Here is a 366-nt window from a genome sequence, read left to right on the forward strand (position 1 = left end):
TGCGGTACAATGTCACGCTTGCACTATCAGCTGAAACTTATGCAGAACTTTGGGTCCATCTATTGCAGACAGAAAAGAAACACATTTCAGAGGCAGGGTGCACTGCACTGCTCCTTATGGAGTGCCCATTGCAACAGTTATTCACTTCAAAAACATGAAAGTAATTTAAAACCTTCCTCAGTTTCATGCCATCCAGTTTTCACACTAATAGTTCAAAGTCGAAGTAAAAAGTTTCAGCCACACACACATAAAGACTTTGAGCTTTTTTATGTTACTGAGAGCATACATAAAGACAAGTTTCACTACATCCTTTATAACCACAGTGACTGTTTTACCTGTACAGTTATTCAGATCACACTCCAGAAT

This window comes from Phasianus colchicus, chromosome 5 (genome assembly GCF_987193195.1).
Source record: "Phasianus colchicus chromosome 5, bPhaCol1.hap1.1, whole genome shotgun sequence".
Classification (NCBI taxonomy): Eukaryota; Metazoa; Chordata; class Aves; order Galliformes; family Phasianidae; genus Phasianus; species Phasianus colchicus.